Source organism: Octodon degus, unplaced genomic scaffold (assembly GCF_000260255.1).
Source record: "Octodon degus isolate 3935 unplaced genomic scaffold, OctDeg1.0 scaffold00021, whole genome shotgun sequence".
NCBI classification, from domain to species: domain Eukaryota; kingdom Metazoa; phylum Chordata; class Mammalia; order Rodentia; family Octodontidae; genus Octodon; species Octodon degus.
Window position 1 is genome coordinate 17,686,696 of NW_004524597.1, and position 21,535 is coordinate 17,708,230.

Genomic DNA, 21,535 nt, shown 5'->3' on the forward strand with positions numbered 1-21,535 from the left:
CTTCATTTATATCCCCTTTTTTTGTTTAGCTTTGTCAGAGATAGGTATTCCATTGTCATTTAAATATTGTAGATGTGTGAATTCAGCAAAATAATACAATATAGTCCATAATAGTAGTGGGTTATCTGTAGGACTGGCAATGTCAGAAATTGTTGACTTGAGTCTTTTATAGGTCAGCATATTAATATGGCTTTATTTTTATACCTTGTTTTTAATTTCATTTTCTTGTCCATTAAAAATACTAAATCAAAACTCTCCCTTTCTGTCTGTGTCTGTGTCTCTCTCCGACATCCATCAATATTCTATACTCCATGTGACAAAGAGCAAAACACAGGACTATGTACATTTATCCTACATTCCCAAGGCTTGTTGATTGTCAGTTATATCAACTAGATAAAAGCTATTTTTTCTATTCTGTTAAAAAAAATTAGATGAGAAAATTAAGTTGTGTTATATGTAGTGGGGACACAACTCAAAAATGGCCATAAAATTATTTGAGATCATAATTTGCGCACATAAAATGGCTATGCGCTGACACACTGAAACTGTCTCTGGAGAATAACCCTAGGCTAACATGGAGTAATTTCATTTCTCTTGTATGCTCCAAATCATTTGATTGAGCAAATTCCAGCAGGTTTTCAGCAGCTCATTCTCCATTATCCAGGAGTAGCTACAGCTATTGAGAAACATGAGCTATAACTCTAGAAAAGCAGAACTTTAGTATATCACTGTGAGAAACAAGGAGATGAAGTTTCTAATCACCATTTCCAACTCACCATACCTGCTCTTCCTGCTCCAACCACTGAAATGTGCTGAGTTGAGAACCATTACAAGATCACAAAAGGAGAAGAGGAGGAGGATGGTATATATTTCTACAAAACTGAAGCTGAATAGTTAAATGATAACTGCCATAATTAAACTCATTTATGCAAATGGTATTGTCTCATCTTCCAAGAAGCACTTGAAACAGCTGAAATGGGAGAGAAGCTGCTCACTTGCACTAAGGTAGATGCCAGAATTTTTTCCCCCTCTCATCTCGTAATGCCAGGTTCATCTCCATTAGTACTGCTGGAGTCTTTTTAAATGGGAACAATAGGGAAAAGACTCAGGTTTGTGTTCAAAGGCCAAAATAGACTTGGCACTTTTCTCTGGCAGCACCTGACTACAGGAATAGATGTGATGGTGGTTAATTCACCTGGCAAGCCCAAATCCAGGCTCTGCCTCTCCCTCAAGGGGAGTTATTAATTATATAGTTCAACTACAGTTTCAGAAACATGTTGACCAATTCATCACCAACTACAGAAGGCCAAAAAGAACACAAAATTCATATAACAGCCCCCAAATATACATACTTTCTATTAAATTCAGAGATGATAAGTACTCTGGTCCTCACTCATCTCAGTAGCTGGTCACCCATCTTAGTTGCTATTTTTATTTTGAAAAATTCAAATTATTCTACAGACACTTATAAAAAAAGTTTGCACAGGGCCACAGAGATAGCTAAGCAGTCTGAGAGCCTGCCTAGGTAAGCACAAGGACCTGGGTTCAATCCTTGGTATGACATGCCATGCAGGCCCCACCCCAGGCCCACCAAGCAGGCAACCAAGAATGGGCGTGGTGGACATGCCTGTAATCCCAGCAATGGGAAGACTGAACCAGGAGAATCATATGAATCTGGTGAGACCGTGTACCAAATACATGAGAAGAAAAAAAAAAAAAACTTGCACAGATTTTCCGAACAACATGTTAAAAAACAATGTTACACAAGCATTTTAAATATTCTTGAGAGAGAATATTTTTCCACTCCTGGAAAATTTTTCTTAATATACCTTTTAAAAACTCATATAAATAACATATCTATGTAATCAAATTTTTAAAGGAATTCATTTCAATAACATAGTGGAAATAATTGTTTGGACTTCAGTGTTTGTTAAGTAAATTTATGTTTTGCCTCTCTAAAACTCAGAAAAATAGTCATAGTACAGTATTTTCTCATATTCAATTTTAATTATATATGGAATTGTCAAGAAATTTTAACCCAAGAAAGAATGGCTATCATAAAGAAATCAACGAACAACAAATATTGGAGAGGCTGTGGGGAAAAAGGAACCCTTTTCCACTGCTGCTGGGAATGTAGACTGGTGCAACCATTATCGAAATCAGTGTGGAGAGTCCTTAAAAAACTAGGACTGGAAATCCAATTCAAACCAGCTATTCTCCTACTGGGATTTTCCTGGAGGAACTGAAATATCAGATCATAGTGATGTATGTGTACCTATGTTTATAGCAGCACAATTTGTGATAGCCAAATCTTGGAAACAACCAAGATGCCCATCACCTGAGGAATGAATGAAAAAGATGTGGTATTTTTATACAATGGAGTATTACTCAGCTGTAAAGAATGATAAACTTGAAGCATTCATATTTAAGTGGATGCCACTTGAAGATATAAGTGAAATAAACCAGACCCATATGTGTAAATATTGTATAGTCCTAGTGTAAGAACTCAAAAGAAGAAACAAAAAGAGAAAGGCATAACACAATTAAAAAGAAAGCAAGAACTTAAGGATTAGACAATGAAGAGAGGGCAAGGAGAAAAATTATGAAACATGACATGGGCAAAACCATACATTTATAAGCACAAGATGGGCAAGGCAATGATCCTGAGAATCTTCAGCAGGTTTTTGAAGCTAGCATTAATTGGTAGGATTCTCACGCTGACTAACTATATATGCTGATACCTGTGAACTAAGCAACTGCATTGAAGATAAAAATGTGTAGTACTAGGGTCATGCTTGGAATGCCTGTCATTCTGCTATTCTAAATATGTACTACTTATCATGTCATACCAATTACTGCAATTACTGCTATACTGTCTCTCAAGTAAATGTTTAAAAAAAAAGGGTAATAAAAGAAAAAAAGAGACAAGAAAAAAAATATCATAGGACTGCCCTGCTACAATGCTGTATATGGTTAGATTTCTAAATTTCCATGTAAAAATATGTAATTGTTTATTCCTATTTTTAAAATATTTTTTACTTTTTTAATTTTTTTCTTCATATTCTGTAGGGACTTAAAGTTTAACATATCAATACTTGATGGAAAATACCTGTTCCATGTTGTGTCTAAGATGTTTGATATTCAGACAGTTTAAGCTCAACTGCCTGTTGTAAGGTAATAATAATAAGCTTCTCTTCTGGAGGGTTAAAAACCTAAGTTTTCAGACCAAAAATTAGAGAAAAGGAAGGGCTGCAAGGACAACCAACATTTTGGCAAGGTCAGTGAGGACTCAGGACATAGGAGAACCTGTACTGTAACATCATGTACCTCAGTTGTGTCCTAAATTTTCTGATCAAGGAGATTATGGAGCCACAGAGGAATGTGATCAATGGTGTAAAGTGTGCCTAAGGAGAGTCACATGGAGAGAAAACATTCTCTAAGGCTTTCACAGAGAGCAAATTGGTCAAGCAATGGCTGTGACTCATCCACATGGTTGACACTGACAAAGGATCTACAAACTGCAGTACAAGGTTTCAGGCTAAATCCTGAGGGAATTTGACTGACCTTGGCAGATACAAAAGTTACATTTCTTGTTATATAGGTCTTGCTTTATCTTGGTCTTAACCATCCACCAGAAAGGTATAAAAATGAAGTATAAAAAGTAAAGCCATATTAATATGCTGAGCTGTCAAAGGCTCAAGTCAACAACTTCTGACATTGCCAGGCCTACAGAAAACCCACTACTATTATGGACTACTGGTCTATATTGGATCATTTTGCTGAATTAATGTACCTACAATATTTAAATGACAATGGAATATCCTTCTCTGACAAAACTAAAGAAAAAAGGGGATGCATATGAAGGACCACTTTGTATCTGCATATTCAAAATAGGATTGATATACAGCTACTTTCTCTTAATTCAGTGAATAGAAAGATTTATTCAAATAGTGTTTGTGAAGAGGATATCATGTCTGCATCTTTTACTAAGAATAACCACTAAGAAGACAACAGTATGCAATTTAATAATTATTGAAGCTGTTAATAATTATTGAAATTCCTATTAATTGATTTTGAAACTGTTCATTGCCATTAGTTTCTCAATAAAATTATTTTTTAAAAATTTTTATTCACATTTAAAAAATCTAAATTACCTAAGTCACCACAGGATACACTATGAAATTACTCCAAGGCAATAGCTTATTAGTTATTTAATATGGTGTATATATTTATTCATTTACCATCTCCTAGGTGTGAATAAGAACACCATGTAAGCAGTGACTTTGGCATCTTAGTTACAACTACATTCATTTAGCATACAGTTTCTGGAATACAGTAAGTATCTGAAAGAAGAACTAAATGAATAATGAGGACTTCACAACTTACGGCATCAAGAATAAAGACAATGCAGATTTTAAAGTATTTAGAAGGTAAAACAGCAATTCCTGGTACTCGACTAGATTGTAGACTGTAGGGTAGGAGACGTCTAGCATGAGAGGTCAGGCTTCTTATTTGAATGAATAGATCAATGTTTGAGTAATATCAAAAAGGAATTTATGAAAAGAAAAGAATTCTGAGAAAAAAGTATGAGTTCAAGTTCAGATAAGCTTAGTTTGAGACACCTTCATGTTGTGTTCAGCAGACTACTGAATATATCAGAAAAGGAAAGGGTGAACCTAGACATATAGTTTTGGTAACCATTATAATCATGAAAATATAGGGGATCAAACAAAGAGAGGATTGCTAGAAAATATAAATTTGAAGAACATCAATATTTGTTAAGCAGATATAATTGAGAAAGCTTTGTTAGAAAAGTAAAGAAATACTATAGTTACAAAACACTGAAAGAATTAGGAGAACCAGGAGGTGGTATATAACTATAGTACCAGTTTCTCAAAAGGCTGAGCTAGGGGAATTGCTTAAGCCCAGGAGCTGGGTACCATCCTGGGCAACATAGCGAGATTCTGTTTCTAAACATGAATGACAAATAGCGATTAAGAGATTCAGAAGAGAAAAACTGAGGAAGAAAAGGATTTCATAAAGAGTGTTTACTGGTTCTGTTCCTAATGCTGCTTAAAGCCAAGGCCACTAGCAGCAAAAAATTATTATAATGACTTCTAAACAGAAAGACATTAGAACTTAGGATTCTTGGGCTGGGGAGATGGTTCAGTGGCATAAGCGCCTGCCTGGCAAACACAAGGTTCTAAATTCAATCCTTGGCACCGGAAAAAAAAATGAATTCATAGAATTAAGGATTCTGGCATAGAAAACATAGTTCTTTGGGGAACTGTGGATATAACTGTAGGAGTTGAGTGTTCCAAATTAGTTAAAAAATATTGAAATGTCACTGGAGGTGCATTTGAGGAAGCTTATTGTTATGAACTTCCTTTGTATCTGAGGACACATAAAATGTTTCTTTTCAAAATTTAAAAATGGATGCTGGCCCTGCCCCCAGGTGCTATGAGTTTTTGTATCCAATCAATAAAGATAAGAAAGTAAAACCCAAGAGTTTATAAAGTCTGTCTAGTCAAAAAAGAATAGTCAACTTCAGTGTTCAGAAGTTGGATTTCTGAAGCCCTTCGTTAAATTTTCACCTTTTAAAACAATAAACAAAACTTTATTTCAGTTATTCACTTTTCCATTAATAAGGTGTTTGGTTAATGGTTTGTGTTCTATGAGGAAACCCATTTTTGACACCAAAATATTACTCCTTTCAAAACACTCTCGACTCTTAGTACCTGCAAAAGTATTGATAGGATAATAAGATGAGTAAGAAGATGGAATAGAAAGCTTTAGAGAAGTTCTTGGTGCTGAACTGATACGAACCTTAGAGATGATAAAACAGAAAGACCTGAGACTAATGTACAGAATTAAATTTTTAAAATTCTATTTGCTGTCAAATTCTGTGAAGCTTTAGTTACTTAAATAAACAGGTACAAATAGAAAGTATAATGTTTTAGCCTGCAAGGTAAAATGCAATATAGTGCTTGTATGACTGATTTATACAGTCATAATTTGTTAAAATGACTTCATTTTAACATTTACTAATGCATATTAATAATATAAGTTCAAATTTAAAGAACAGTGGGAAATGATGTGGAAATGATGCATATAATATTTTTGCAGATATTGTGCTCAGTATGTTTTGAAATGTGCAGTTTAATGTTTGGGTGCCAAAAACGGGTTTCCTCACAGAACACAGGCCATCAACCAAGCAGCTTAGTAATGAGAAAGTGATTAACTGAAACAAAATTTTAGAGAAATAAAAAAGGAGTGTTTATTCAGGAATAATACAGAAAAAAGTATGGTCAAATAAAAAGGTAAAAAATATCAGTAGGATTTGATAAAATGGAAGTCAATCAAAAATAGCTTTTAAAAAAAGTTCCACAGTAGTAGAGAGAGACCAGCTAAACCACTGTGTGAGTGAAGACTATGTATGCACTTCCTCCCACCAAACCTCACAATAATGTCAGATATACTGGCATAATTAAATCCTCTAGATGCTAGAAACAAGAAGAGAACTCACAACCAAACCATTGAGTATGGATGCCTTCATGGTTGTGGTCCACATGATGAGGAATCACATCCAAAAGGAGGAGAAGGAAGCCTGTCTAATCTTAAATTCAGAGAAGACAAAGAGTCACAATGGATACTCCCACATAAAGCAAGGACCCTGGAAAGGCCTTCCCTCACCACACAAAGAGGACCAGAAGAACCACCTCTGGAGCACACAAGACACCTTCCATCTGCCTCCTATAGCAACACAGTATCCAGTAACAATAAAATCAGGTCTTGCACAGTACACAGCTGTGAAGTCTGCATTTACATTTCTCAAACTATACATTGAGTCTCAAGTCAACCAATGCACATTAAGAGTAAGTCCTCGACCGGTGAAACCCCTCAGTTTCTATGGAAATCAGTACGGAGATTCCTCAAAACAAAAAGGAGAAATTGCATTTAACTCAGCTGTTATCCTTCTAGCTATTTTCTGCAAAATAGTTAAATATCATATTACATTGATATGTGCATACCCATATCTATAGCCCACACCTCATAATAGCTAAATCTTGAAAGTAACCTTTATGTCCATCAACAGGTAAATGGAGGCTGAGGAGACAGCTCTGTGGTCTAAGAGCCTGCTTGAAAAGCACAAGGACTCAGGTTCAATCCCCAGTACCACATTCTGTGTCACTATGCTGCTACAGAAACTGGGCATGGTGGCACATGCCTGTAATCCCAGCACTGGGGAGGCTGAGACAGGAGGATTACTTTGAGACCAAGCTGTGCAGTGAGACCCTGTACCAAATAAAGAAACAAAAAGATTTTTAAAAACCAGATAAATGGATAAAGAAAATATGATATTTACACACAATGGAATACTACTCTGTCATAAAGAAGGATGAATCTGAATCATTTGCAGGAAAATAAGTGAACCTTAAGACCATAATGTTAATAACAATGTGCAATGTATTAATTATTGAAAATGTCCTATTAATCAGCTTGGAAAGTGTCTTATTGATATTTGTCTCTCAATAAAATTTTTAAAATGCAACATAAAAAAGACCATAATGAAAAAAAGCTTTAAAAAAAAAGACCATAATGTTAAGTGAAATAAATCAGACACACAAGTTTAAATATCACATGGCTTCTCTCATATAAGAAACTCAAATTATAAATGAAGAGCAAAATAAAAGATAATAGAAAGTAGGATGATAGATCCTCAAATGGGAAGAGGATCAAGAGATAAGGGGAGCAGTGAAGAAGGGGCTAAAAAAAGGAATGAAGATGTGTTATGTACATGCACCAACCCCATGTGAGGAATGTGAACACTGGTAACTGCGATCATGCGCTTTCAATCAATCAAACAAACAGTGAGCAGTCTGAACTCTACAGGATACAAGAAATGTCTGCAAGTTAATAAAAAAGCAATTCCAACACCCTACCTGAAAAAGAAAAACAGACATTTCATAGAAGCGAGAACTCAAAAGTTAATAACCATATGACTAAAGTTAAAATTCATTACAAATGAAAGGAAGGCAAGTTAAAACAGTGAGGAAGTAACTTACACTTTTTAGATCAATAAAAGTAGACTGTGAAGAATGCCAAGCTGAAGGACACAAGAGACTAGGAACATACTTGTGGGCAGAGGTGGAAAGCAATCCATCCAATGCAAATGAACCTGGCAATGCTAGTTAAATAAAGAATGTGCATTTCCTATGACCCACACTTCCACTACTAATGCACATTCCAAAGAAATCCTCATACAAGTGTGCAAAGGAGCAAGCACAGAGGAGATCTTTGAAACACAATTGTGGAGGTAAAAAGCTGGAAGCAGCATGGTTAACTAGTGGAATACTGCCCCAGCAATCTAGTGAATGATCCACAAACGTCAGTCCTCAAGAAGCAGTCTGCAATTGTGATCTCTCTGTTCACCCATGTCTTTTCTCTCTAAGATGTTTGTCTTCCTATCCAATTCATCATGCAGTGTTCCTACCCCATAGTAGGTATTTATTAAGTACTTAATAAATGATAAAATACATTTATGAAACTTTTAAGATACAAAATTAAATATTATATACAATGTCTGGAGACACAATTTTCATTTTTTTTTTTCTTCAGAACCAGGGATTGAACTCAGACCCTTGCGCTTGTCAGGGAAGTGCTTATTCTACTGAGCCCTCCCTGGCCCCAATTTTCACTTCTATGTAAAACAATTTGACAGTAAGTGCAAAAATAGAAGTTTTTAGGGCTGACAAGATAGCTCAGCAGACTATGCACCTGCTTAGGCAAGCACAGGGACCAGGATTTGATCCCTGGCATGCCGTATTGACCAAGCACTGGGCGCACTGAGCCTGCAAGTCCGGATGTGGTGGCTCACACCTGTAATCCCAGCACTTGGAGGCTTCAAAACAGGAGAATCATTATGAATCTGAGCTTGGAAGTGAGACCCTGCACAAAATACATAAATAATAATACTAATAGTAGTAGCTTAACATCTTGGCTTTTCCAGTTTGGACTTACAGTACTAGTGATAGTAGTCAATACTAGTTCAGAAATACTTAGGAAGTCATAAAACTGTAAGAAATGACAGTATCCATAAAATGTAACATTTACAGATATGAGAAAAATCTACTAGAGACTACTGTGGATAGCCTCAGATCAAATCACATTTGCAAGAAAAAATATGTTACATGGTCCATGGATGAAGCATCAAATATGAAAAGACAGCTCAGTGGATTTGCATCATAAGTTTTTTTTTTAAACGAACTGGCTAGCCACATTTATGTATGAGGTCTAGAATCCACTAAGAGCCACAATAATGGAAATGTCAGACGAACCTACTTCACTATTTGCCTTTAAAAGTGTTGTACTGCATTTAAAGACATTTAGATCTTCAGCATTAAAAACTATGGTGACATGGTCACATGATTTCTCTCAGAGGAAATTGCAAGGAGAGGGGAAAGGGGCAGGAGGAGACACTGTCTGGCAGGAGAGGCAGAAAGTCAGTTCTCAGCCCCAAACACTCTTGGGGTTTTCTTCTATTCAGAACAGATCAGCTGTCTATGCATTTATCAAGAAAATGTCTTCTCACAATTGTGATATTTTCAATTGAGGCCGTGTTCTCTTGGCTGAATGCTTCAGAGAAAAGTCAGGAACAGATGTGGAAGATGTAATAATTTATTAGGAACTAGTCGAGCTTGTGCTTTGTTCATGGCAATCACACATACGGAAGCAAAATCTCATGGGATATAAACATCTCTAAACAATTCACTTTTTGTGAAGCAAGAATGGAAGAGGTAGGAAACTAATATTGATAATTCTGTGCATTTTGCTTTTAAAGGGACAAATTTTGAACCAATTACCCAGGATATTACTATATCCATTCTATTTAGGTAAAGTAATAGGAATGTATTTTACCTACTTGGAAAAGAATGGGGTTCAAACTTTCTCTCCTTTTTAATAAATATCTGATAGTAGAAAGGGACTACAAAAAGGCCAAGCAGCTATGTGGCGGCAGCAATTATATTTCTTCACAGGCAGAACTAGAATTATCATCATAGTATTAAGTCTTCAACTTAGCCTTCTATCGTTTTTTGAAAAATCAAAAAAGGGGGACTGAGTTTTAAAATTATGATCCTGGAAAATAGAAGGAGAGATGATAAAATTAAAAATGCATAAACTAAATGAACAAGGTTAATAAAACAAACTGAAACAACAGCAACTAAATCTTTCACTGGCAAAATTTTCCCAGAAATCTACTCCTTGTATAACTCGTTTAACATTATTTGGCACCCAGTAAATCTGTGCTTAAACATTGACAAGCCAGTGTTCCCTGGACTCAAGACCAATTCAGCCCTGGACTCAGGGGGTCACTGTGAGGCCAAGCAGAGGGTTGCCCTCCTCATCCTTTCGCATCACTCTGCCTGAAATATCAGGAGAATATAGCACAGGAAAGATAAGCACCATGACCTACTCCTCTTTCAGAAGCATCATTCCCTAAATTCCTCTTACTTCTTTTTCTCACCCTTGGTCCTAAGAAAGACACTGCTATCATATATGTATATGCAAGAGCATAGGAAAACTTTTCTCACACAGAGACTTTCTACAGGAGGCCCTCCTGGTCTGTGAGAGCCTCCGACTCTTCTACCTGCTCCACTTGGAATAGAAGTTCTTCTTAGCCTAATTTGTGTCATGTTTAATTTAGATTCTCTTGTTTTCTCCCAAGAATAATTCATTCATTCATTCATTCATTCATTCAACAAATAGTTATTAATTACATGTAGAGTGGTATTTTAGATGTTGGGAATATAAGAAATAAAGAAATACATGAAAAATTCGGTCACTGTATAACATGCTAGTAGGAGAAAAGGGATCATATGAGAAATTGAATAAGGCAGTGATACAGTTAGCACTGAAGGCCTTATGCTCTATAGAGAAAGTCGATCGGGAGGGGATAGGGAATGCTGGCAGCAGGGAGATTCAAGGGGGCCTCACTGAGAAGGTCCACTGCACCTGCAGAGAGGATGTCAGAGCGAAAGAGGAGACCAGGCTGTGTGGGTATCCTGGAGCCATGCTCAGGACCCTGACTTTTCTTCTTCATGAAATGGGAAGATATTTCAAGGGGTTTTCTTCTTTAGCTTGAGATGGATGCCCAGGCTGTTCTCAAATTCATGATCTTCTTGACTCAATCTCTCGAGTAGCGGAGATTCCAAGCATGTATCTCTGAGCCCAGCTACTTTGAGGGTTTTGTACAGTACAAAATTGTACTCTTTTCTGACTATCTGTTATAACTGCATTCTTCTGGTTGGGTTTGCAAAGGTGTTCCAACAAAAGGAATTCAAATATCTGAGCAAATCTCCCTACTTAATTTCTTACTTCATGATTAACAAAGTGTCTTAACATATCACAAGGTCTGAAATGCCAGCAGAAAGGAGTGAATAAGCTTATTTTAACTTTGGATGTCATACATTCACTAGGCCTTCGAAGCCTTTTATTATTGAGGTCAGAGGTGGAGCTCAGTGATAGAGGGCTTGCACAACACTTATAAAGCCTGAGGTTCCATCTCCAGCACACCAAACACACACACACACACACACACACACACACACACACACACACACACACGTTTGTCAGAATTCTATTTTTTAAATCATTGATACTTTCTAATATCTCACAAAATACATTTCCAAACCCGATCCTTAAGTTCCTTTGACATCTAAAATTCTAAAATTTTGTATCAGAAACATTTTAGTGGAAGACTCCTAATTAAACTGATATTATATAGGGTCAACATATATTATTGTGGAAAATTGATAAAATAACTTCAGGCTTAGATCTCTGTGTGTCTCTCTCTGTCTCTGTGTCTATGTCTCTGTCTGTCTGTCTGTCTGTCTGTCTGTCTGTCTATCTGTCTGTCTGTCTGTCTCTCTCTCAAAATACAGTGAAGAAATAATGAAGGAAAGAGTATTAAGAATACTTGGAAACAAAGATAGGGCTGAAATAGCCCACAGCACACTGTGAAACTAAGTTAAGTTTGTGTAAAATTAAGGTCATTGGTTTAAGCACAGATTCTCTGCGGTCCGTGTACATCACATAAGAATAGATTCTACAGTTTGAACTATTAAAACTAACAGAATTCTGCAGCTATTTATATCTGACACAAATGTTTATTTATCTTAGCTACTGACTTTGTAAATTAGACTTTATGCAAACAATTCTGAACCACTAAGCTAGACAAATGGAGTTTTCCACACTACAGCAAAACTAAATTAAAGTTACCTATTTCAAAGCAATACATTCATTATCCAATTTGTTCCATTGATCTTTTCCTATTCACAACAAAGTACCTCAAATAAGTTTTGTATGCCATAGTATCTCTTAGTCACTGGAGCTTAATATAAACTAACAGCTTATTTCTGTAGCATTATCCACGATATAATTAACTATGAAGTTTCCCCTTTAAAGTTAAAAAAGCACAAAATAAAATATATGCTGATTAAGGGACCTACACTAACATGTATGAGAATAAAACTGCTATTTGGTGAGTTCCTCATGGAGCAGTGACTGTTGCTCATATATTATATTGATACTGTGATCAAATATGGCATCCCACAAGTCCCAATTGGTAATACAAAATCAGGGCTTTCCTTGCAAGAAGGGGTGGCTCACACACCTGAGAATGGCCATCAGAGGTCAGAACTCTCTGATATAGTTGGAGGTTCAGTGTGGTTGACAGGCAAGCACACCAGGTGCAGAGAGGAGACCACATTGCAGAGAATAATGAGTACAGGGAGGGAGGTATATTGATGAATTAGGACTGGTAAATACAAGGAAGAGGGGGGCAAGCAAGGCCAGAAGGTGATCTGGAAAAATTCCACAGGTAAAGTTGAGAGTCCTTCTTCTCCTTCTCCTTCTCCTCCTTCTCCTTCTCCTTCTCCTTCTCCTTCTCCTTCTCCTTCTCCTTCTCCTTCTCCTTCTCCTTCTCCTTCTCCTTCTCCTTCTTCTTCCTCTTCTTCCTCTTCTTCCCTTTCCCCTTCCCCTTCCCTTTCCCCTTCCCCTTCCCCTTCCTCTCCTCCTCCTCCTATTCTTCTTCCTCCTCCTCCTCCTCCTATCTTCTTCTTCGGCACGGCATGTGGTTCTGGGGATGAAACCATGGTCCCCTGCGCCTGCCTAAGCTTGCCTAAGCAGATGTTTTAGATGGCTGAGCTATCCTCCAGCCCAACACTTAATGTTTAAAATATCCCTCTGACGTATATTCCGTTTTATCCCAAATTTACAGATTACTGAGAAAACATTTAGAGAGCTGGGTAGGTAACTGAATTTCTTTCACACATTGAAACTCTATTACATTTGTGATTCACATATTACAGTACATTATATGCAATAGCCCAAAATAATTATCTCATGGCAAATGACACAAAAATATCAAACAAAATTAAAATGTTAGCAGTATTCACATTATTTTTTCTTCAATAATATTCAACTTTGAACTAAAACAATTTCAATACATATAGATGAACTCTGTCTTCTCTTTCATATAATGATCCAATTTTCTTAAATGTACACTGCTTACTAGATGTCAGAGTCAATTCTTATATACACATGGAGCAAAAATGTTACAAGAAAGGAGTTTTTTGTGTTCTCGGTAGAGTGCTGTTGATAATTATTCATCAATGTTTGTCTGGCAAAGGATCATAACCCAGCATTTATGCAAGCCTGGCAGCAAAGGAAGAAGTATGATTCAAGAGTTGATCTTAGGATAGAAGGAGTAGAGGTTAGCCAAGCCACAGGACAGGTTCAAAGACAGAAAGATAGTAAATGATAGTGGAAAGGCACTTAAGAGTTGGGTCACAAAAGTACCATGGTTAATGAGTTAGAACTGATTTGTGGGCTACACAGAGTCATTGATGGATTTGATACAGGCACATTGTGTTTAGGTCTGTATTTTTAAATTCTGCTGAGGTCTTTGGGAATGGATCAAAGGGGGAAAGTGAGAAGAAGAAATACCAGTTCATAGTACTGTTACGGCCACAACTCTTCATCATTTGTGTAATAGCACAAAATGTTATATATATAAAATGCCACAAGAGCTAGGTTTCTGCATGAGATATCAGAGATCTAGGGGAGTCAGTGAGACCACCAGGACAGGAGATGGAGAGCTTTGGATTAAACCTGCTGAGCTAAGGTGACTGTGACATACACTGAGTTATACAGAAAGAAATGTGAAAGGCAATATAATGTTTCAGAGTAATATCCAAGGTGAATACATATCCCTAGTGATTTCTGAATGATTACTCATTTTTCCCTCCAGTTATCAGCACTGAATATTAGGTTGAACCATATGAAACTGCCAATATTCTACTTTCACCTTCAAAAATGATTATTTCAGCACAATAACATACTTTATCCGTGAGTTCTTTCAAAATGACAGTAGTGCATCTATAAGGATTCCTAAAATAGAATTTACCACAGATATTGCTAGATAGCCTAGAAGAATAAAGTGATTAGCACACATTTATGTATCATGTGCTCACTGTTTTACAATGAGGATTTGTGAAACTATTATTAGAACTTATAAAAATTATGCAATTAATAGAATCATAACACTAAGGTACACTGCTAGACTATAGTTTCAAATAAATGTGTTCTGGAGTGTCATGCATACCATGCATCCTTTCTTTGATTTTCTGCTCATATGGGGGGACTAGGAACTATATAGTTGGTCAAATGGCTTATCAGTATTCATTAATTCATTTTCTCCCAACTAGTCTCTGTGGAGGGAGAAAATGAGAAAAGGTGGGCCCCAGGTCACTGAGATGAACTGTGTTCTCAAGAGGGCACCTAAGTTGGAGTGTCTGCAAAGCAGAGATAATATTACGTCCCTCTATCTGACACTGCATGTGTCCCATGGGACACAAGAAAGGTTTAGTGAATAACTTCAGTCTTGCCAAATGGCCAGCCACTGCTACTCAACAATCATGACCTATGCCAGGTTGCTGATGAATGATTGTACAAACTTATGCATTGAAGATTATTGGACAAAAAGACAAAAATGAGAGAGTAATACTGAAACAAAAAGCCAGACATTTGGAAGATAACACAGTAATGTAGTTTTGAAAAATGACATACTCATAGTATGCAGTAAGCACCAAATTTTAAAGACTTTAGAAGTCTTTAGAAGTCATCGACATTCCTTTAACAGCTCTCAGAGTTAAGAAAGCCCAAATATTTCAGGAATATCAATAGTCATTAAAATTATTTTTTTTAAACTTTTTGCAGCTTTTTATGGCGGTTAAATTTTTAAAATGAGTATTGGGTAAACAAAAATCCATCAGAATTGGACAATTTTTCTTTTTGACAATGTAGACACCAAGTTTATTATTTTCTTGAAAAGGATCATACTAAGAACAATGTTCATGAGGGTATCTGTAACCTGGGAGTATCATTCTCAGTCTCACTCATTTATGATAATTAAGTTGTCACACTGTGGTACACTGTTAGGCCCAGTCCTTCATTTTTCCCATTAGGGGCGTAATGATAACTCTAGGCTCAGTCAAGTTTACTTGCCTAGGCAAAGAAGATTTTAGTATATGTGATGCAAGCAGAAGGTTGATGAGTACTTACTCCTCTGTCTTCAGAGTGACAGCATGGCCAGGGTGACCTTCTGCAGGAAGACAGCTTGTCGCAGGGAAGACCTCAGATATGTGAGACAATGATACTCCCAGGAAAGCTGCCTAGTCATGGTGCCCATTGACTTCAGCTGGCTGCAGAGATGTAAGTAAGCCCTACTGATGAGCCTAGCTCAGATCAAAGATATGTAAACAAATAAATGTGCACTGGTTTATGCTACTGTGGTTCTGTAGTTGTTTTGTCCTGTAGTGTTACTGTAGCAACAGAAAACAGATATACATGATTATTAAGCATCTGGAAACTGTTTACTCACTAACTGTAGAAAAGCCCAGACTCTGCCAGAATGTCTACATCACAGCATCTCGACAACGACATGATTACATGTATGTGAACAAGGGCTTGAGAAACCAATGTTACTCATGTATTTATAACCTACCAGATTTTAACACAGAGTTGCTCATATATGGTACCTTTACTCTTATAATACTTTAAACTTGAAATTAACAGACAGAAAGGATAATGAACTACTAAGATTATATTTATTTGAAAAAACTGTGTAACAGTTAACTAAATGCATATAGAGGAGTAGCAGGGTATTGTACCAAAAACTGGGCTAAGTGACCTATAACAGGCTTCCTACTTTTAATTTCTGTGATTTCTTACTCTATACCTTGAAAGAAGCTAGCTACCTAAATAAACAGATACAGTGGTTTCTAGAGAGATGAAAAAACAGTCAGATTTCTATTCTTATTTCTTAGCAAAACTTTCTCCAGTAGGCTTCTCTAAAGTCTAATCTTGGCATATCAATGAAGAAGAAAACTTTAGAAGCTGGGAAATCAACTTGGTTTTTTCTATATTTATTTTGTACCAGATCTCACCACACAGCTTGGACTTGTAGTGATCCTCCTGTTTCAACCTCCCCAGGGTTGGGATTACAGGTGTGCACCACCACGCCCAAGCTCAGCACACCTGGGGGAGGGCCAGTGTGGCATGTGGTACTAGGGACTGAACCCCAGTCCCTGCTTTTGCCTAAGGAGGCACTTAGTCCTCTGCTGTCTTGCCCACCCTCACTCTTTTAAGTCACTCATGACAGTAAAATACATAAATGCCAGGTCAAACATACTGTAGTAATGGAAACAATATAAGAAAATATATTTATTTCTAGAATTTGGGAAGAAGGCCCAGATACTGCTTTTTTGTAAACCTTTACCTCTGTCCAATTCTTTTTGTAAACTAGAGCAAAGAAGTAAATAAGGATGGTTGAAGGTCATAATATTGAATGTGCAAATTTGGAGTTCTTCAGGGAAAGATCATTATGTAAATGAAACCTACATTATTATTTCTGCTGTCCAATCACATCACATGAGTTAAACTTGCCATACCTAATCAGAATCAGACATTCCCTAGACATATTAAAACCAATAATATCAATTAGACCATTTCTAAATTCAAATGTCTTTGCTGAAGGCTTTAGTAATTGGTTTCTTCTTTTTTTTCAATCTCTCTAAAATGATTTATGTCCCACATTCCAACGTAATAGTCCAGGACAGAGATCAAGTCCTTGGGGACTAGGGTTGGTCAGCTGCAGGAAAATCCCTTTTCTGACATTTTCAAACTTTAACATCAGTATTTTATCAGATTTAAACCTAAATGGCATGCCGAAGCCTAGTGTGCCATCAAGAACATGCTCTCTATTGCCAGGTTAGAGTGAAGAGATGGATATTCTGTACACTCAAGAGATTAAAAACAAACACAGGGAAGAACCAGATTAATGGTCTGGCCCCTCAAGCCTTGGTACAGAGTTTACTTAAAATGAAAGCTTTGGATACTGATCCAGCTTTTTAGATTTAGCCAAGGTGCTCACTTGAATAGCCCTTGTAACAGCATTAGTACACAATCTCCAGCTCATTCTTTCCAAAGTTTCTGGATGCAAGAATACTGCAGAGAAATGTGATACATCTTCTTCCTCTGTGGGCACAGGAAAGGGGTACTACAAGTTCAGCACCAGAAATGGTGTGGGGCACATGCCAACAAAAGTGCTTTGACAAGACTGATTCATGAGGTTAAGTAAAAGTCTTTCATCCAGGCCACTGGGACACATCGTTGAAGGCAGACTGACTTCAAGTCTCATCTCTGTTGAAGATGTATGTGGGAATGAAAGCCAATTGTCATACGAAGTAGCAAAAATCATTGAACCAGAGCGAGCTCTGACATACTAGTTTGAAAATATCTGATTCTAAAAGAGAATCAGTTTTCCTTTAAAGTGATAATGAGAATTCCAGATCTTCTACAAGTATGCATTTAATGGGAAATGCAATGATCCTCGCCATACCTTCATGTCTAATTCCTACTTCCTCCTTTTACATATTAATGGAGAGTTAAGTTTTTGTTGTTCTTCTTCTAGACATTTAGTTTCTTAGTTGTTTATTTTTAGATATCCTTCATTTAATCATGGTCTTTTGGGAAAAAAGCACTAATATTTCTTCTTCAGTCAAAGATTTGACTTCTATTTTGATGAGAAAAAGTAACATTTTTATTACAATAATCTATTTTTTCTGATATTTTGCATTACTTAAAAAGACCCCTTAGTACTCATGATCATAAAGAAAGGCTATATCTTTAATAAAACCTCTAATGCAGGTCTCAGTGTGCTGGCCAGTAAATGTTTGAATACTGCCAATACCCAGCGGCCTTCTGGCAGTGCCGGGCCTTCTAAAAGCTGTTCTCTGGCAATAGCCTTTCATGCAAGCACCAATTTTATTATAGCTAGTTTATGATTTTCTCTTATTTCCCTGCTATTTTTAAATGTGAGGCTGTAACAGGAGGCGTCTAGAGGCCTAAGAGATGAAGGAACCATTCCACACTATTAAGTCTCTGTGGTATCAGTAGAGTTTGGAAGCTAAGGATTCAAATGCAATGTCAAAGAGTATTTGAATACAGGGTCTCTCAGGGGAACTCTGCCCAATCAGAAACACATTGCTTTGCTCTCCTGATTCCACTTTCAATTTCTGCTTTGAACTCTTTGTGGTCTCTCAACACTCTCTCCATTTTTGTTCTTTAAAGTTATTTTTGTACATTGGACATTATTGCCAGAGCTATTTAACTGCATTTAATAATATTGTCTTGGGGATGTGTATTTTTATTTTACGATAATGTACAAATACTGATTTCTTTTTTTAAATGTATTTTTTAGTACAGGGTCTCACTACACAGATTGGACTCATAGTGATCCTCCTGTTTTCAGCCTCCCAAGTGCTGGGATTACAGGCGTGTGCCACCACACCCAGTCTCAATTGCCCTGTCAGCACACGGGGGGGGGGGGGGGGGGGGGGGGGAGGCACAGAGCCGGCACAGCATGTGGTGCCAGGGATTGAACCTGATTCCTACATCTGCTAAGCAGGTGCTTTAATCCACTGAGCTATCTGGCCAGCCCACAAATACTGATTTCTATAACTCGATAAAATAGCTTATGATGTGAATAAGGCCATCCACTAAAATAATGCCAAATTTACTTGATGTCAATCTATATATAACCCAAGGATGCAAGTTTCTAGAAAGACTGGCTATCAGAATAAAAGTTTAGAGAATTGGAATGGTTTTCAAGGACAGTTTATTGAGATAAAGAAAGATATTCATGAAATGGGTAGTTGAGTTGGGAATGGCATGTGCTTCTCTTAAGCCAGGCTTACTTCCAACAACTGGGCTAAGCAGAACTCTCACATGTGAAAATGAAAACTAAATTCCCTGGATCCAACCAGGAGCATCCCAGTCAATCTCTTCTATCAGAAAACATACAGCCCAGGTTGCATATAGCCCAGGTTTCACAAAGATAAATGTAATATCACCTTGACCTAAGGCTTCAAGAGAAAACACAAAGAACAATGGGATGGTGAGTACTAAGAGTATTGGGTTGGGGAGCAGGGAGATAGCCAAGCAGCCTAGGAGCCTGCCTGGAAAGCACAAGGTCGTGAATTTGGCCCTGATACCAAAACAAACAAACTGAAAAAAGAGTATTGGGTTGGAAGTCAGGAGGCCTGAAGGCTGACTGCAAACCCAACCCTAGCCAGCTTTATGCATGACCCATGCTCTTTGGTTTCTTCATCTACAAATGAGCAGAGTGCTATGGATGACCTTCCTGAGTCCTTTCCACCACTAAAATTCTGGTTTTAAAATTTCTACATGTCCCTACCCATACCATACAAAGGAACTGTTGAGTTACTTTATGTTGTATAACTATCTCCACTTTTTTTTTTAAAGTCTTGTGGGGGCAACACACACACACACATGCGCGCGCGCGCGCGCGCACACACACACACACACACACACACACAATGAAGCAGTTGAACCCTACCGTTGCATTTTTTTGAAAAGAGCAAATATTTTAAATGTAACAATTTGGGGTTACATTCATTCTTAAACAAAATAGAAAGAGATAAGAAAAGTCACATGAACATTAAAATTACGGTTCTGGCAATACTATTAAACAGTAGCAATCCCTAAATCAGACATTGCCCTACAAATGTGCTTTGTCCAAGGAAGGTGAGAATCCAAGCAACAGTAGGGCTCTTTTCCAGATTATAAACACAGATTTAATCAATCATAAAATGTTTTTTTAAACCCACAAATTTAAAAGTAGCTTTTGTCAGCATGGAGGGAAAATGTTAAGCAATATTTATTCATTAACAGCATTTTTCTATTCACCTACCATTTCCAGTATTTATGTTTCACTTTCCTAACATTAAAACTGAATGGAAAATAGACACACAACCCAGATGCTACTTTATATAACCTAGTATAGCTGGAGAAGGCAGGGAATCAAGAGATGTTACCATAAAAGCCACCGTCAATGACTCTTCTACATGATGTATAAACCAGATCAAACTCAAGAGCCACAGTCAGCTCCATTCATTCAACAGTGCATTCTCTACTTGACAGCAGTGCTTCTTTTCTCAGCTAGCCACACACAGCCTCTGCCCAAGAATGTCTGTGTGCCTATAGTCTGCACAGAGAGGTGGTTCTCCCGGAGTCTCCCTGAGGGGCTGCTGGAGCCTCGGACAGCTAGAAGGAATGGCCCCAGCCATGAGCCCCTGCAGTAATCTGCCAGGGGGCCAGTGGCCTGGAGTCCTCACTCTTCTCCTGCGGCTCCGGAGGGAGAGGTGAGCGCTGGGCTGCCCACCCGCAACCAGAGGTGCTGCACCCGGCCTGTCACGGTGGCCGCATACTGCCGGCCTGAGGCACTCCCAGACGGGTTTGCAGCTGAGCCTGTTTATCTGGTGTGGGAAGAAGATGGGGAGTTACTTGTCCATCCCGGCTTACTTCACCTCCAGAGACCTCTTTTGGTGTTGAGAATGTCAGGATTCCCTTACTAACTGGTACTATGAGAGGGATGAAAGCTCTACTACCATAAGGACTACTGAGGGAAATTTGGAGAGTCCTGTCATGGGTGTTCCCTTCTGATGACAGGGCCTATCTTGGTGACTGTAGAGTTCAAGTACCACCCAGAGTGCTTTGCCTCTACAAGCTGTAAAGTGATCACTGAGGATGGGGATGTATACGCCCTGGTGCAGCATGCCACACTACTGTGGGAAGTGCCACAATGAGGTGGTGCTGGCCCCCATGTTTGAGAGGCTCTCATGGAGTCTGTTCAAGATCAGCTGCCCTACTCCATCTTGCTCATCTCCATGCCGGCCACCACTGAGGGCAGATGGGGCTTCTCTGTGTCTGTGGAGAGTGCCTGCTCCAACTACGCCACCACTGTGCAAGTGAAAGAAGTCAACCGGATGTACATCAGTCCTAACAATCGAAATGCCAGGAAACAACCAAGATGCCCATCACCTGAGGAATGGTTGAAAAAGATGTGGTATTTTTACACAATGGAGTATTATTCAGCTATTAAGAATGATAA

At 37.8% G+C, this 21,535-nt stretch overlaps 1 protein-coding gene and 1 pseudogene across 4 annotated transcripts in view; one reads left to right on the forward strand and one right to left on the reverse strand.

Moving 5' to 3' along the window:
* Window positions 1-21,535, reverse strand: part of Ttc28 (tetratricopeptide repeat domain 28) — an 818,517-nt gene that overhangs the window by 266,247 nt on the left and 530,735 nt on the right. The gene's annotated exons all lie outside the window — the stretch shown is intronic.
* LOC105741727 overlaps window positions 20,860-21,535 on the forward strand; it is a 3,613-nt pseudogene continuing 2,937 nt past the window's right edge.